The following is a 17614-nucleotide window of genomic DNA, read 5'->3' as shown; positions in this document are numbered from 1 at the left end:
GCCCCCCCCCCCCCCGGCGGGACCCCGGGCGGCGTGCGCTCGCTGGCCCCGGCCCCGCTCCTGCCTGGTAGCCAGAGGATAGAAAGTGCCATTTGCAAAGGGAGAGAGAGGGCTGGTGGTCCGCCGGACCGCTTTCCGCTCCGGGGTTCCCCGGGAGTCACCAGAACGGGCGGGGCACCGCACCTCCGTCACAGATCGGGAGCCGGGGTCACCCGCCTCGCCGGCCATCCCGGGCTCTGGGCTCCCATCCAGGGTGCAGGCTGTTCCCCGGCCGCTGGGCCTTCCTTTCCATCGGGGTTCCCCTTACGTGTCGGATTCGGGAGCTACATGGGTTTGCCAGGGACCTTCCCTAGGACATCCATTCACTACAATGAACTGTGTGCGCGCTGGCAGGGCGTTCGTGCAGGAACGCGGTAACCGCCCCCTGCACTTCGCTCCGATTTATCCGCGCATCGCCCTGCGAGGGGGGTGCTGTTTCCCCTCGGGGTGTGAAGGAGAAAAACGAAGCTCCGAGGGCAAGGAGGCCCTCACGGGCACACACGTCCCCACGCAGCGGCAGAGCGAGCTTCGGAACCAGCTTGGTTGGGTGCCGGGCTGCTACGCTTCTTGCCCTGCAATGTTCCACGTCCCTCAGAATGTGCTTTTGGGGCCACACGAGACTTCAAGCTTTGCCACCGCGGAGCTCAACATTAGGAGGGGCGTGTGAGGCTCAGAATCACCCACGGGTGTCCCAGCGGACGCGGAGGGCATGGGGTGGAGGAAAGGGGCTTGAGGCCCACTCTTTGGTGGTCGTCTCCCACTGCATCCAGTGTTTCAGCCGAGCCCCTTGAGCCTCCCTCGGGCCCCAGCTCGCCGAGTGCACGCTAGGACAGAAAGGAGAAAAAGGGCCCTGAGCTCCGGGAATCTTGAAGAAACCCGGGATGAGAGGGCCAGGCGGCCGAGTTGCGGGGGGGGGGGGGGGGGGGGGGGGGGGCGGAACCCTCGATGACGTTGGTGTCCCTGTCCCTAGCATCTCAGGGCCAGAGGAGGCAACCCAGCCCCGAATGTCACAGACTTGCACTCACAAACACTCCCATACACATCATTCACTTACACACTCAGACACAATTATGTAAACTGACACACAGTAAGTCACATACCCCCTCACACGCACTCAGACACAGAGATCAAAGACACACACAGATGCACTTTCACAAAGACACACGCCCACACACTCAATAATGTAAGCTGACACACGCTGTGGACACGGTGACCAGACACACTCACACCCATCGTGTCCACACACCGAACCTCCCCCAGCCACCCATGCGCTGGTGGTGCCCTTGGCAGATCACGTCTGGCGAAGGCGGAGCCTGGGCCACTGGATGGGGACCGCCCAGCCGGCCACCGGGTCCACCCCAGGGCTGTGCCCGCTGGTTGCTTCCACTTTGCCCTTCCCTCCTCCCACCTCCAGCCTGGGAAGGGGGGCTGAGCAGCAGGAGGCAGTCTGAAGGAGGTCTGGGTGGAGGAGGGCGGCCTCCTGCAGGGCCACACTTGACTCCTGGGAGAGGGGGGAGCTGCAAGCGGGTGGGGTGCGGTGGGATGGGGGGGAGGGTTGGAGTACCAGAATGAGAAGCCGCCAGAAGTCACAGACCGACCTTGGATGGGCTGACTGCTCTGAGTTCTCTGACAGCCATCCTGGCTGGGAATAGGTAGTATCCCCAACAACCCCCAACCAGGAAAAGATAATGACCCGAGGGGGCCAAGGCCTGGAGATTTTCCAAGGGCAGACAGGCTTCCGTAGTTCCTCTCCCCCATCTTCAGGGAGGTGCCCTTCTCCCTAGGGGCCCAGTCCTGCAGACTTCCCTTTCTTCCCAGCATGCAAAGACAAGGTCCTATCAGCAATGGAACCCAATGGCATAGCTTGGGTTTCAAATTGGGGGCATCAGGCACTGGTTCCTAAGGAGCCAGAGGAAAATCCAGCATTCTTTGAAACAGCAAAAGCGACAAAAACTCATCCTGCCCATATTACAACGATGGACCGGCACCGCACCAACAAATCCAGAAAGATACATAACATAATGATTTGTTTGGGAGAGAATGAAGTGAATTAATACAGATACAAGACAAGCCTCTAGCACAGTGCCCGGTGCATGCAGTAATTGCTCAGTGTTTGCTCTCGTGGACGGGACGGGAAACATGCAGAGAGAGGCAGTGACTTGCTCAACGTCACACAGTCAGTGGCAGAGAGGAAAGGAAAAACACCGTGTCCTGATTCCTCGTTCAGGGCTCAGATATGTTAGGTCCTTTCTGGAATCCAGACAAGGGTATAAAGAAATTAGTTTAGTGAATAAATAAATTGGTTTCACCACGCCACTCTTAGGAAATCAGAGTAAACAGAGGGATTAGATGCTGGCCCTTCTGCTTGCTAAGGCGAAAAGGATGAGACCCTCTTTGTAAGTTCCCAAGGCAGGAAACCAGATGAACTTCTGTTCCCACCCGTGAGAACCCTTGCTCGGCTCAACAGGCTCCGTAAGATTATTTGCTCCCTGAGCCACTCTTCACTCCTGCAGCTGCCAGGTAACCTCACTGTGATAAAATGTCCCCTTCCCCCAGCTGCCCACCGATATCCCACCCACCAACCTCCCTGGGATTCCGGGGGGCTCTTCCTACTCAAATTTGGCACTCAGCATTGTAGGGGTTTAGCCTATGTTGTCCCCAAATATGCCACTTTGGCATACTGATTATTTTGAATCAAACATTTTTTTTAACACTTATTTATTTTTGAGAGAGAGAGAGAGAGAGCAGGGGAGGAGCAGAGAGAGGAAGAGACACAGAATCCGAAGCAGGCTCCAGGCTCTGAGCTGTCAGCACAGAGCCCGAGGCGGGGCTCGAACCCACGAACCGCGAGATCATGACCTGAGCCGGAGTCGGTCGCCCAACCGACTGAGCCACCCAGGAGCCCCCTGATTATTTTCAATTAAGGGGATTCAAGAAACAGACGTGAATGAATGAAGGACACTGTGAACCTCCTTTGTCCCACGGAAAGCAGAAGCTACACCTCACATTTGAAAGGTATCCCTCCCCGCACCAGAAGGGCAGAAGGCGTCCTGATCACCAGAGACAGGGAATTTAGGGCCAAGAAGTCCGTATAAACAAGCCTTGTTACTTCTTCACTAGTTTACTATCCCCACCCAGACCCCTTTGTCTTGTCAATCCTTCATACACTTATTGTTTCTTGTCCAAGGAGAAGAGATTCCAGCTCTGGCGGCTTCTTTGAATCTCCTGTCTTTGCGGGGCTCCTACACTTTAGTGATTACATTTGTTTTTCTCCTGTTAATCTTTTTATCATGGGGTGAGGGTGGGGGTGCTCAGTCAAGAATCTAGAAGGGTAGAGGGGAATTTATTTTTCCTGCCCTACAGCATTTTTAGGTGTGATCAGATAAGATGCTGAGTGGAGACGGGAATAGGAATGTTACAGTCAGAAACAATACGATGCAACTCACAGGAAAAAAAAAAACAAAACCCAGCTACGTGTTTGTTTTAATTCTTTTAGGAAAAACAGGAGGGCTCTGGAAAATAATCCTCCTGGAAAGGGAGGACAGTTTCCACAGTTATTCACATAATCCCCCCGTGGCTTTTTGTTCCCCTGATGTTTCACTCTCCAGGCACACAGATCAGGGAGCCTAATTACAGGAGCGTCTGGCCCCGGTTCCCCGGCCATCTTCACATATTTCCATTCATCTCTGAGACTCTCACCACCAGTTAATTCAAAAAGTGGCTCATTTGTAGTTAAAAAGCGAAGCTAATTAGCATCTGGAGCATCTTTCTTTTTTCCTGTGGCCAATTCCCCAAGCTTAAAGCAAAAGTCTGCCTTACTGGGCACTTTCTGAGTTTGTGACCTTGGGTGGAGGGGGCGGGAAGCAGAGGGGAGAAACGGGGGGGTCATGTTCGCGGGGCTCACGCAAGCATACACCAAAAGCACTCGTAGCTGCAGAGGCTCTCCTGCGAGACGTAGGAACAGGAGTCCCTGGCGTTAGATCCGGATTTGGGGGAGTTTCCTAACCACTCCAGAGCGGTCTCCTCATCGGTGAAAGCGGGTGCCGGCACACAGTGCCCAGCTCGGCCAGCGGAGGCGAGGAGCAGTGGGACAGCACGCGGAGGGGGCCGCTGGCCAGGACCTCGCAGCGGGAGATCCGGCAATCCGCCGCCTCCCACCACCCTTTCCTGGAGTCTGAGGTTTGCAGTTCCTGAATGCGATCCTCATGGGAGGACACCGTGTCTGAGACCTCTTTGTATCTTTTATGGAAGAAAAGCTATTCCTTGTTTGTGGAGAAGATCAACTGTGTGAATACGTATTGGGCGAAATTAGGGGCAGGGGATAAAGGGCACAACAGGGCGTTCATTGTGTGAGTCACACATCAAGGCTCAGGAAAGACATACCCTGGGGACTCACGAAACTGATCTAGACGCTCCTTGTGAAGCTTCTAAATGTGTTTGAGAAGCCACTGAGGGCACGAAAATCAAACGAAGGGCTAGGAAATTTTTTTAAGCTGGGCCCCATTTGAAGGAGGTAGAAACACGAATCTGGTAGCATGAAAATAAACCTGATCACAGATGCACCGTAAAGATGGCTCAGTTAACGGGGCGCCCGGGCGGCTCAGTCGGTTAAGCGTCCGACTTCAGCTCAGGTCACGATCTCGCGGTCCGTGAGTTTGAGCCCCGCGACAGGCTCTGGCTGCCGGCTCGGAGCCTGGAGGCTGCTTCCGATTCTGTGTCTCCCTCTCTCTCTGTCCCTCCCCCGTTCATGCTCTGTCTCTCTCTGTCTCAAAAATAAATAAACGTTAAAAAAAATATATATGGCTCAGTTAAGACAGAGGGCGGGGGCTTGTCCGGGTCACTGGATTAGATCCACCGCGGTCAGGTCCCCGTGTGCTAACCTGAGATACAAAGCTACTAACAACGTGAGGGCGCCTGGGTGGCTCAGTTGGCTGAGCATCCGACTCTTGATTTCAGCTCAGGTCACGATCCCCGGGTCAGGGGATCGAGCTCCGCCTCCAGCTCTGAGCTGGGTGTGGGGTCTGCTAGAGATTCTCTCTCTTCCTCTGCCCCTCCCCACTGCATGCTCTCTCTCACTCCACCTAAAATAAAATTAAAGCAAACACACGAAAACTACAAGAGGCGCCTGGGTGGCTCGGTCTGTTAAGTGTCCGACTCTTGGTTTCAGCTCAGGTCATGATCTCAGGGCTTCCTGGGTTGGAGCCCCTCAAGAGACTGTGCGGAACCTGCTTGGGCTTCTCTCTCTCTCTCCCTCTCTCTCTGTTCCTCCCCCACTTGCACTGTCTCTGTCTCTCTCAAACAATAAATAAATAAACAACCTTTAAAACAAAAAAATAACACACATCATAGGGGCACCCGGGTGGCTCAGTCGGTTAAGTGTCTGACTTCAGCTCAGGTCATGATCTCACTATTCATGGGTTCAAGCCCCAGGTCGGGCCCTGTGTTGACAGCTCAGAGCCTGGAGCCTGCTTCGGATTCTGTGTCTCCCTCTCTCTCAACCCCTTCCCTGCTCGTACTGTCTCTCTCTCTCTCTCTCTCTCTCTCTGTTTCTCAAAAATAAATAAACATTTAAAAAAATCATAAAAAATCTAATAACAATATGGACAGCAGCAGCTAACATTTTCTGGCTCATACCCCATGGCACTCATTGTGTTAAATACCTTACATTTATTGTGGAAAATTTAAGGAGGCAAATTCTTGAGCACTCCTCCCGTTGAGAGGTGGCTTCTCTGTCCCCTGCCCTTAAATCTGGGTGAGCTTGTGACTTCCTTTAACCAAGAGAGCAGAGCATGAGTGATGCTAAGTGACTTGAGAGGTTAGGTCGTAAAAGGCCACGCAGCATTCGCCTTGGTCGTGAACCGAACTCCAACGCTTGCCCTTGGAGCTCTGTGCATTAAGAAGGAAGTGTGGCTGCCCCAAGTCGCCATGCCCCCCAATGAAGCCCAAGCCAGAAAGAGTAGCCGTGTGTAGGCACTCGGGTAACAGTCCCATCTGAGCCCAAGCTTTGAGTCATCTCCAACCAAGCAACTAGACATGAGGGAAGAAACTTCCAGAGGATTCCAGCTCCCAAGCTGTTCGAGTTATTGGCAGCCTCCTGAGAGTCTTCCCAGCTGACCCTGGGCATCCTGGAGCTGACCCAAGCCATCCTTCTGAGCCCTTTCTGAGCTTCTGACCCACGCAATAGGTGAACATAACAAAAGTTACGGCTTTGTACCTCTAAGTTTCGTGTGGTTTCTTAGGCAGCAGCAGATACCTAGAACTTCGATTATCTCCTTAAATACTCAAAACAACCCCATGAAAGAGTTCTCATCATCTCCATGAAGAAACTAAGGTCTAAGACTTCCCCAAAGCTACACAGTAAGTGACAGAACTATGGATCAGACCCGCCTTTAACCACCACCTAAAACTCCTCACGACAGCTCATCCTACTCGTTAGGGGATGAGGCCTGGTTTTTTAATGCATGATATATGCCCAGTTAAACAAGCCCTGATTCTGCCCCTCCGGACGGTCTCATGGGCCATCTGGGAAAAGAAGTTGTCTCTAGCGACTTCCATTCGATGGCGTGACCCAGTGCCTTGCCGGGAAGTGTCGGACCCACTGCGATGGGTCTTGAGGACCGTTCTCGACAAGAATGAAAGGAAATCCAAAACCCGGCACATCGATTTGATGGATATGCATATAGAATTCACAAACACCTGGAGAGATCATCTGTAAGAATGATTCTATGGGAAGTGGGTAAATCTGGCCAAGTGTGATGAATAGACTTACATGCTCAATTCCCCGGTTACAAATACAGAGTGGGGAAAGACAGAAGAGGCCTAAACGGAGCGTGGAGACCAGACAACTCACAGTCGACCCAAGGCTCATCCAGAGGCAGCCCTGTGGGCCCTGCATGAACAAGCTGGCCGGGTGCCAGCCATTCACAAAAGGGCCATTCTCCATATGAAACCACACCCACTTATTTGCCCCTCCTGATATTCACACGTCTCTGCAGCCGTCCCCCATATTACAGCAGCGTTGGTCTATGGGACCAAAAGAATATGGCAGAGTGAGGCGGGTCACCTTCAAGATTACGTTCACAGAAACTGTGGGGCCTCAGTCTTGTGCTCTTTGTCCCTCTTTGTCTATGAGATAAGCCGGCCGCCATGTTGTAAGGATACTCAAGCTGCTCCTCGAAGAAGCCCATATGGGGGGTGGGGATGGAGATACCTGGCCATCAGCAGGAGAGCCACTGAGGCCTGCCAACAGACCAGCTTCAGACACCTTCAGCCCCAGCTGGTTCCAGATTCTGGACCCTACGGAAACTGTGAGATGATAATTGGTGTTTGTTGTTTACGCTGCTAAGTATTGGGGGTGATTTGTCACACAGCAATAGATAACTCCTATACCACCCGTGGCGGCTGTGTTCCTTGCTGTGTGGCCCAGCACCTGCTCCAGGCTTAGTACAACAGAGGCTCCCTCAACACTCACGACTGAGTAAACGATCAGTACAAACAACCCCTCTACTGTAACTGTATGAGTCAGACATGTTTCTGAAGAAGAGGCAACAGGCTGAGTGAAAGAAACCGGCCACGAAAGACCACATCCTGTATGATTTCATTTACATGAAATGTCCAGAACAGGCAAGTCCACAGACACAGAAAATAGATTCGTGGTCGCCGAGGGCCAGGGAGACCGTGGAGAAATGGGAGTGGCTGCTAATGGGAGTGAGGAGGCTTCTTTCCGGAGTGACGAAAATGTTCTAGAATCGATTAGCGTGACAGTCGCGTGACTCTGGGAATATGTGAAGACCACCGTGACGTGCACCTTAAGTGAAATATAGAGATTGTTTTATGGAGAAAGGAGGAGGAGGAAGGAGCTCAGGCAAGGTCACCGGTCCCGAGGACGGAGTGGCACCCTGGGAGGCCGGCCACCAGCAAGGCTGGAGAAACTTGCATCCGAGGGGTCTCCCCATGCCTGGGGCAGAGACCAGGGTGCTAAGGTCTAAGGGTAGCTGACCGATGCCTCGGTGTCGTGGTGGGGGATGCTCAGGGCCACCACCCCCCTCCCCCCAACTTGGCAAGAAGACGTTTCCCTGCTGCTCTCACAGGGAGACCGTGCCTGGTCTCAAGCTGCCTGGAGCCCGATGTGCCGAGCCCGGACACGGCCCTGCACTCCTGTCCTCCAGAGATGATGCCACCTGCCCATAGTGTGCACCCAGACCACAGAGACCCTTCTACCTGCCCCAGCCAAGGCCCTTCAGGCAGAAGGAGGGCCACAGCACCGCAGGCTGCAACTGTCCCGAAGGTCGGCTGGCCCCATTAAGGAGCTGAACCTACGGGACAGAGTCACCAAATGATCCAGGGAAGTCGATGCCTGCTGAAAGCCCCCACCCCCACCCCCACCCCGAAGGAGCCGAGAATTTAAGACAAAAGAAAGGATTTAAAGATCACAGAGTAGACTTGCACGCAGTACCTAGGAGGCGGTCAAGGCCGAAAACAGAAGCAGCTTCAAAGCAGACTTGGAACGAGTTGTCGGGCAAGCACGTCTCACAGAGACCTCAGGGGTACTTGGAATCTTCTGACCCGCTCTGGCCTTTGACGTTGGTTTTGAAATCAGCATCCCATACTGCAGAGAAGCCAACAGTTGGACCCAAACCGTCCTTTAGTGCACCCTAGTGAATCTAGGATGAACTTGGGGAACACCCAGGAGCCCCGTGACCTTATCCTGTAGGAGCCTTTTTCTGGGGGAGAAGTCCATGATCTTTCAGCAGATTTTCAAAAGGATTTAAAATCTGAGAAAGATTAGGAACCCCCGGGTGGTGGGATCTTCTAGGATAGGTAGATGGTGGATTTTTTTCTCTTCCTTTGGCAAATCTGGACTTTACAAACATTTCATAACTAACTTGTATTGATTCTATACGATTAAACAATATATAGGGTCGCCTGGGTGGCTCAGTCGGTTAAGCTTCCGATTTCAGCTTAGGTCACCATCTCACAGTTCATGAGTTCGAGCCCCACCTTGGGCTCTGTGCTGATGGCTCAGAGCCTGGAGCCTGCTTCGGATTCTGTGTCTGCCTCTCTCTCTGCCCCTCCTCCACTCATGCTTTGTCTCTCTCTCTCTCTCAAAATTGAATAAACACCAAAAAGTTGGAAAAAAAATTAAAAAATAAATAAATAAATAAAAAATAAATAAATTAAAAAATTAAAAAAAAAGGGGCGCCTGGGTGGCGCAGTCGGTTAAGCGTCCGACTTCAGCCAGGTCACGATCTCGCGGTCCGTGAGTTCGAGCCCCGCATCAGGCTCTGGGCTGATGGCTCAGAGCCTGGAGCCTGTTTCCGATTCTGTGTCTCCCTCTCTCTCTGCCCCTCCCCCGTTCATGCTCTGTCTCTCTCTGTCCCAAAAATAAATAAACGTTGAAAAAAAAAAAGTTGGAAATATGTATGTATAGTATACATATATACACACATTTCTAAAACATAGCACATATTAAAAAAACAAACAAACACCCACATGCAATATCCCAGCCTATAACACCCAGAAGATCTCGATTCCCCTAATATCAAGACCCTCAAATAGTACCTTTTATTTATTTTTCTTTCGATTTTGTTTCTTTTTTAATTTGAATCTGAGTTAGTTAACATAGTGCAATACTGGTTTCAGGAGTAGAATTCAGTGATTCATCACTTACATATGACACTCAGTGTGCATCCCAAGTGTCCTCCTTTTAGCCCATCCCCCCACCAGCACCCTCCAGCGACCCTCAGTTTGTTCTCTGTGTTTAAGAGTCTCTTATGGTTTGCCTGCCTCCCTGATTTTATTTTTCCTTCCCTTCCCCTGTGTTCATTTGTTTTGTTTCTTAAATTCCACAGATGAATGAAATCATATGATATTTATCTTTCTCTGACTTATTTCACTTCGTGCATAATAGACTGTAGCTCCATCCACATTGTTGCAAATGGCAAGACTTCATTTTTTTGGATCACCGTGTAATATTCCAATTAATATCTTTTAAAACTGGGGCGCCTGGGTGGCTCAGTCAGTTAAGCATCCGACTTCTGCTCGGGTCATGATCTTACAGCTTGTGAGTTCGAGCCCCACACTGAGCTGCCTGCTGTCAGCCCAGAGCCTGCTTCGGCTCCTCTGTCACCCTCTCTCTCCACCCCTCTCCTGCTCGTGCTCCCTCCCTCCCTCTCTCAAAAATAAATGAACATTAAAAATATATCTTTGGGGCACCTGGGTAGCTGAGTCGGTTAAGCGTCCAAATTTAGCTCAGGTCATGATCTCATGGCTCGTGAGATTGAGCCCCGAGTCGGGCTCTGTGCTGACAGCTCAGAGCCTGGAGCCTGCTTTGGGTTCTCCTCCCTCTGTCTCTTCCCCTCTCCCACTCTGTCTGTCTCTCTCTCTCTCAAAAAGAAATAAACATTAAAATAAATAAATGCATGCATACATAAATCTTTTAAAAGTGCAAATTCCACTTTCCTTTTCTGTCCTGACCCCTAAACTAGTCGCCTACACACACACACACACACACACACACACACAGACGGTGGCAGTGGAGATGGGCTCCCTCCTTGAGGGTCTCAAGCTAAGTGGCAACCTACCCCATTCTCCTAGCATCTGCTCTGCAGCTGGCTGCCTGCCCGGTCACTCAATACTCCGGTTCCCCAGCTGGCCATGGGCTTATGTGACCGCCTCCTCTCCTGTTCCCACGAGACCCCCAACCTGCAGAGTGTTGAGGACAATACACAGTGCCCCTGAACACCTCCTTCCATTACCCATCGTCTGGTCAGTCTCTCCTTGGCAAGTGCCCCCTCCCAGAGCAGGGCTCCGGGCCACTTCTGCCCCTGGGAGCTTCTGGGGTAAGTCCGAACTCTCCAGAACAACAGCCTAGCGTCATTTATCAGGCAGCAGCATCCATCACCGGGCCCCCGCCATCAGCCGGCAACTGTAGGTGCCTTATGTCTGTTCTCTCCTTCCATCGCCCCGCCAAGCCCCTCAGGCAGGCCGTGTGTTTTGTAAAAGAGGAAAGCGGGGCTCAAGCAGCTTACGGCTGCACCGCTAACGAACGGGAGAGGCGGATCTGGATCCGGGTCGACTCGGGCGGCCTCTCTTACCGAGGTGATGCGCCACCTGGATCAGCGCAAGGAAAAGACACCTGAGTCCCGCTGCCCCATGTCACCCACCAGCTTGAGGACTCTCCCATGGACTTCCCGCAAAAGGTTCAAGAGTTGGGCGAGGAAGGGATTGAGATTTCAGACGCCAGGCCCGGCTTCTTCGGGACCGAGGGGCAGAATGGGCACCACTGGGCAGACGGGGGCGGGGCTGGGTGCAGAAGCTGCATTCTCTTGGCCTCTGTCCCTGCGGAGGACCAGAGCCCAGGATGCCAACTCCACCAGAGACGAAGGACCAGCAAGAATAGGCTGCCTGGAGCCCAGCTAAGTCCTGGGGGCGGAGGGGAAGGGTGAGAATGGGCAGGGAAACCCCTCTGCAGAGCCACTGACTCCCGGAGGCCTGCCCGCCCCCCACTCCTGCCTGGGGTCTAGATCCCCCGGCCCCAACCAAATGCTCCCTCCCGAATGCAGCCACATTCGGAGACAACACAGCACAGGCGTTAGGAACACACCCTGCCACTTCCTCGCTGGGCGATACCTAAGTAAGTTGCTAAGGCTTTCTGTGACTCAGTTTCCCCATCGATAAAGCAGGGATCACAATAGAACTTATAAGAATAAATTCGTAGGGGCACCAGGGCAGCTCAGTCGGTTAAGCATCAGACTCCAGATTTCGGTTCAGGTCATGATCTCGCGTTTGTGGGATGGGTCCCCGCATGGATTTGGGGGGGGGGGGGGGGGCTCCGTGCTGACAGAAGCCTGCTTGGGATTCTCACTCTTTGCCCCTCCCCTGCTCACGCATTCTTCCTCTTAAAATAAATGTAAAGACTTAAAAACAAAAAGAATAAATGTGTACTTTCAAAGTGCCCACGAACCACCTAGCACAGAGCAGGTACAACAAAAGTGTCACCGTTACTATGAGACAAGGAAATGGCAGGAGAAACAACAGGTGGCAATTCTGAGCTGGCTGACGGGGAAACTTGCAAGTTCGAATGCTCGCTGCCTGGATCCACAGAAAAAGAAACTGGTCTGCAGTGCCTCCCTTCTAGAGCCCATGGTGCCTGTTCTCGGAGGGAGGGGCTGGTGGGGTTCGGACGGGAGCTCTAACCCGCCTCTGGCACCTGTTCTGGGATTCCTACGTTCCTCCGTCAGTCTCCACCTCGACCGAACAGAATCAGGGGCGAATTGGGCTCTCCAGTCCCTCTTTGACGCTTGCCGGCCAATGGCCAGAGCTGGCGGTTAGAAGAGAAGAAGTCGGATGAAATCAGGTGTGTACAGATAGAGCTGTTTCTATGACAGTGAAGCAGAACGTTTTAGAAACCCCATGAGGAGCCACTGAAACAAACTCTCCATCTCGTTAGAATGCGCAAGGCAGAGAAAAGTTTGATCAATGATCAAAGTTTACAGGGACCATCCCCTGCAGTGGGTCCCTGCTCAGAATGAAGCCCTTGGCCTTGCATTAGTACATCCATGGACCGACGTACGTGTATATGTGTTAAATTAAAATGCCTAGATTCCAAAGGGAGCGTTTTTTTTTAAGTTATTTACTTACTTATGTTGAGACAGAGAGTGTGAGTGGGGGAGGGGCAGAGAGCGAGGGGGACAGAAGTTCCAAGGCGGGCTCTGCGCTGACAGCAGAGACCCAGATGCGGGGTTCGAACTCACAAACCGTGAGATCATGAGATCGTGACCTGAGTCAAAGTCGGATGCTTATCCGACTGAGCCACGCAGGCGCCCTTGAAGGGTAGCATTTTAAGACTCTCTACAGGAGCCAGAGTTTCAGCTACTCAACCAACGAATCACATAGGAGAAAAGGACTCCTATTAAACCGTGCATTTCTTGTCGCAATTGCGGCCAACCATCCTTCGCGTCGTGTTGCCCTAACCCGCGCTTTTAAACTACAGTGGGAGACACTGTCCTGGGAGTAACGGAGGCCACAGGAGAAACACAAGCGTCTTCCCGGAGCGTCCATCTGACTCAACGTTTAGGGAGAAATATTCCTCATGGTATAATAAACACGGGCTTATCAGGGAATAGAATGTAAAATTAACGTTTGCGTTAAAAATAAAACTGGAATGGGGCGCCTGGGTGGCTCAGTCGGTTAAGCGGCCGACTTCGGCTCAGGTCACGATCTCGCGGTCCGTGAGTTCGAGCCCTGCGTTGGGCTCTGTGCTGACAGCTCAGAGCCTGGAGCCTGTTTCGGATTCTGTGTCTCCCTCTATCTCTCTGCCCCTCCCCCGTTCATGCTCTGTCTCTCTCTGTCTCAAAAATAAATAAACGTTAAAAAAAAAATTAAAAAAAAAAAATAACACTGGAAGCTTCAAAGCAAGGTCATGGCTGCAGTAGGCTGCACAAGGCCAGGGAGGCACATCGCATCCCTCTAGCTGGAGAAGCATGGTCCACGAGGGCCAAGGTCATTGCCAGCCACCAGACTGTCTCCCAACCACTTTCCCACAAACCTGCAGCAGCAGGGCTCCCGGGATGGCTGCCCCCAGGACCTCACCCACTCTGTAGCCCCCATCTCGCTGCTGCTGCTCAGAGATGTCAGGGCCAGCCAGAGTCCCCTGCCATAGCCAAGGGCATTGGATGGCAGGCCGCTCTCATCCGCTCTCAGTCCAGGTCAGGTGGGCTAGTCCAGGGACCCCTCCTGCAACTCCCCTCCCCGCGGGAAGCAAGAAACGGTCTGGAAAGATCCCTGCTCTTGTTGCCCAAGCTCCTTTAGACCCTAAAGGGTTAGAACAAGCTGGAAAAAACAAACCTTTGGGCTTTGACCCACCTCAGAGGAGCAGGCTGCTATCAAAGGACAAAGCCATCCCAACCTGTACCTCTAAAATGGTGGTATTGGGGCGCCTGGGTGGGTGGCTCAGTGGGTTGGGTCCCACTCTTGACTTTAGGTCATGACTTCAGGTCATGAACTCACAGTTCGTGGGATCGAGCCATGCATCGCGTTCTGTGCTGATGGCACGGAGCCTGCTTGGGATTCTCTCTGTCCCTCTGTCTCTGTCTCTCTCTCTCTTTGCCCCTCCCCGACTTCTGGGTGCACTCTCTCTCTCTCTCTCTCTCTCTCTCAAAATAAATACACTTCAAAATAAATAAATAAAATGGTGGCATTTATTGCCACATGCTCTGGGCATTCCATATGGGTCAGTCCCGGGAGGGCCAAATAAGGTAATGGGTGGATTGACTTTACCCCACAAGCAAACCTTAATGATCTGTGACAGAGACGCCAGTCCTTTAAAATCCACTCCTGCCCATAACGTAGGCTGCAAAGATTCATTCATCCGATGGCAAAAACGGCAATTTTTTTGCGAGCCTGTTACTTGTTACAGGTTTTTCCTCATTTCTAATCTTCATGACAACCCAGGAAAAGAGGTACTTGTTCCCAATTTTCAGGAGAAAACCTGGAGGCTCGGAGAGGGAAAGTACCTCGCCAGGTCATCCGTGTGTCCACACCCAAAGCCAGGACCTTGACTGTCATCTCAAGTTCTGACTGTTGACCTTAAGTTCCTTTCTACTCATTCGTGCAACTCTGTGCCCTTGCACCGTGTTGCCCACTGGGAATATGAAGCCACACATGTCTCAAGAAACTACTGCAGGGGTGCCCGGGGGGCTCAGTCGGTTGGGCGTCCGACTCTTGATTTCGGCTCAGGTCATGATCTCACAGTTCCTGAGTTCGAGCACCGCATCGGGTCTGTGCTGACGGTGTGAAATCTGCTTGGGAATCTCCCTCTCTGTCCTCCCCCCAAATAAATGAATAAACATAACCCCCCCCCCCACATATTTGACGGGCTGCTGCATTTAATTAAAAAAAAAAAAAAAAGACCACAATTCATCACTGGTTTCCAAATGACAGCAGATGGGCTGTGTTATTCAAATATTCGCGGCATCACACAACGGGGAAGGGAACAAAGATTCAGGACCCAGTGATCCGGCTCTTGGACCCAGAAGCAGAGACTGGGGAGGGGGAAGTTGAGGGTTCTGGGTGTTTTCCCCCTAAAAGAAACTTGTCGAGAAGAGGTTGAGACCCAGATCTCGGTTTCATTAACTTCCTCCTCAGACCCAGGTCAGCAGCAGAGGAAAACGCGTGCATTTAAGCATGCGTAAACTCTGGGTGCCCACCGACATCCGCCCTCATCGGGGGCTACCTGAGGTCCACCTGAGAGGAGAGTGACTCCCACCTTCCCCCAGGGGGCTTCAAAAGCGGGCTTCACGGGCAGCAGCCCATACTGGTGCCCAAACCCAGGGGTCCTGCCCTTGAAATGCCTGCCTCGGTCTCCTAAACTGTTCGAAGAAGCACCTGGATGTCAAGAGGGGAACAGCCACCAAGGTGAACTCTGGACTCAACCATTAGCGAGGCTTTATGCGCCATCTGCGGGCCACGGGGGCTGCAGGACCCCAGGGGAACGGGGTCCTGGAGAAGCAGCCCTGTGGGGGCCTCCTGATTCTGGGCAGCTGGTTGCAGCCCAGGGACGTTAAGTATCCACCTGGCACAGGTTCATCTGCTTGCGTTAGGGAGGCTCACACCCAAATCCAAGCAGACAGCCACGGACACCGTCCACTTGATCAAGAGGACGGCGGTCAGCTCAGCTTCCTTCTAGGACTGTCTACGTTTGTAGCGAAAAACTGATCCTTGTGGTTAACCTAAATCCCTTTGGCGTGAGTGTAAACCGTCTCCCCTTGTTGAAACAAGATGAATCTTGAGGGTGAATGAAGAGTTGTTAAATGAGAATAACGCTGAAGGCAGCAACAGCTACTATTTACTGAGTATCGACTATGTGATTCGTAACGTTCGTTATCTAATTTGTCTCATTTAATCCTTGAGACATCCTTACACATAGGCCGTGTTAGCTTCATTTCACAGAGGAGGAAACTGAGGATCAGAGAAGGTAAGTCATCTGTTCAAGGTCACGCAGCCGGGAAGTGGGGATGCTAAGGTTTTGAATCGGAATCCACCCAATTCCAGAGATCAAGGGTTTATTTAACCGCGGCATTACGCTGCAGCAAACTTCATGTCATACGTACACCTAGAGCCAAAAAGGAAGCTATTTAACCTCATTAGCAATAAGAGAAACACATTACCTAGGAGTAAAACGTTTCTGCCTAGTATTCTTCAACACTAGTGAGCGAGTTGTGAAACCTGTATGTATCGCTAGGATAAATGGCTCCAGTCTTTCTTGGAAAACCATTTCGCAGGAAGAACCACAAAAACACTCAATGGCGTTAATAACATAATTCTTGCATGTGGGAAAAGTCATATACCTGAAAATGTCAATGACGGTATTTTGAGAGTCTCGTGTGCGTGTGTGTGTGGAGGCATGCGCGTGTGTGCACGCGCGTGTGTGTGTGTCTGGAAGCAACATAAATGTGCCCCAACGGAGGATTCTTGAGAAAATGATGGTGCCCCTCAGGACGCTCACCGCGCCACTGAAAAGGATGGCTTGTTACGAAGCAAAGCGGAAAAATGCTAATGAGCCCACATTAAGTGAAAAAAGCAAACCACAAAAGCACATGCCCAGCTCCTCAAAACCTTAAGCACAGGATTACCAACCATATGATCCAGCAAATTCCACTTCTGGGCACATACCCAAAAGAATTCAAAGCAAGGATCTGAACAGATATCTGTAGATCCACGTTCACAGGCGTCAAAAGACAGAAGCAACCCAGGTATCCAAGGACGGACGAGTGGATAAACACAATGGCATCGACTTACGACGGAGGGTTATTCTGCCTTCAAGAGGAGGTTCTAACACGCGCGGCAACAGGGATGAGCCGCGAGGACATTCTGCTAAGTGAAATGAGCCAGTCACAAAAGGACAAACATTGTGTGACTCCACTCACAGAAGGTGCGGAAGGCAGTCACATTCATAGAGACAGAAAGCAGAATGGTGGTTGCCAGATGCGGTGGGGGGGTGGGGGGGTGGGGGGTGGCGGAGGGGGGTGGCGGGGAGAGGGAAGAATGGGGCGTTATTGCTTAATGGGGACACGGTTTCAATTTTGCAAGATGAAAACTTGGAGAAGGCAATCCGGGTTGCACAACGATATGAATGTGCTAAATGCCGCGGAACCGTATATGGTCCAAAGGGTAAGTTTTCTTGTGTCTGTTTTACAATTGAGGCATAAAAATTAATATACAGGGGCGCCTCCGAGGCTCAGTTGGGCATCCGACTCCTCGTTTCAGCTCAGGTCATGATCTCGCAGTTCGTGGGTTTGGGCCCACGCGCTGACGGTGCGGAGCCTACTTGGGATTCTCTCTCTCTGCCCCTCCCCTGCTTGTGCACGTGCCCCCCCCCTCAAAATCAATAAAAATAAACTTTAAAAATATATATATAAAAAAGCACGTGCTTACTAGGGACAACGATATTAAAAATGCACCCCCCAAGCGGGTAAAGGAACTCGGATCGGCAGTGTCTGTGTTGGGGTTAGTGGGATAAGGATCGTTATGAATCCACCCACCGTCTCCTTCACAGGCATTTGTGTGTTTTGCC

The 17614-nt window shown here is 51.9% G+C and overlaps 1 protein-coding gene across 3 annotated transcripts in view; it reads right to left on the bottom strand.

The window, feature by feature from the left end:
• PIK3CD (phosphatidylinositol-4,5-bisphosphate 3-kinase catalytic subunit delta) overlaps positions 1-17614 on the bottom strand; it is a 55206-nt gene that overhangs the window by 32551 nt on the left and 5041 nt on the right. The window lies entirely within an intron of this gene.

This window comes from Puma concolor, chromosome C1, assembly GCF_028749965.1.
Source record: "Puma concolor isolate L17-30 chromosome C1, mPumCon1.1.hap2, whole genome shotgun sequence".
Taxonomy (NCBI): domain Eukaryota; kingdom Metazoa; phylum Chordata; class Mammalia; order Carnivora; family Felidae; genus Puma; species Puma concolor.
Note: the sequence above shows the minus strand (reverse complement) of the source record. Positions and strands in the feature narration are given on the sequence as shown.